General features: G+C 37.1%; 1 protein-coding gene across 1 annotated transcript in view; it reads left to right on the forward strand.

Annotated features, from left to right (window-relative positions):
- The window catches only part of ME1 (malic enzyme 1), a 231,625-nt gene that overhangs the window by 179,565 nt on the left and 51,459 nt on the right, over positions 1-601 (forward strand). The window lies entirely within an intron of this gene.

A 601-nucleotide genomic window follows, 5' to 3' on the forward strand; every position in this document is an offset into this window, starting at 1 on the left:
AACAAAATCCTGGCCAACAGAATCCAACAACATATCAAAAAATTAATACATCTGGACCAAGTGGGATTCATACCAGGTTTGCAAGGGTGGTTCAGCATCAGAAAATCAATTAATGTAATCCACCACATAAACAAAACAAAGGAAAAGGACCATATGATGATATCAATTGATGCAGAAAAGGCGTTTGATAAAATCCAACATCCATTCCTGTTTAAAACTCTCAGCAAAACAGGGATAGAAGGGAAATTCCTCAACATAATAAAGGGTATATATGCAAAGCCAATGACCAACATCATTTTTAATGGAGAAAGACTCAAGGCATTCCCCTTATGAATGGGAACTAGACAGGGATGCCCTCTATCACCACTTCTAGTTAACATTGTATTGGAAGTCATGGCCAGAGCAGTAAGGCAAGAAAGAGAAATAAAAGGCATACATACTGGCAAAGAGGAATTAAAACTATCTCTATTTGCAGATGATATGATCCCATACATAGAAAACCCAAGGGACTCAATAAAAAGACTACTGGAACCAATAGAGAGGTTCAGCAAAGTGGCAGGATACAAGATCAACATACAAAAATCAGTTGGATTTCTCTATA

The sequence above is a fragment of the Orycteropus afer genome, unplaced genomic scaffold, assembly GCF_000298275.1.
Source record: "Orycteropus afer afer isolate SDZICR_OR568_19922 unplaced genomic scaffold, OryAfe1.0 scaffold00011, whole genome shotgun sequence".
Taxonomy (NCBI): Eukaryota; Metazoa; Chordata; class Mammalia; order Tubulidentata; family Orycteropodidae; genus Orycteropus; species Orycteropus afer.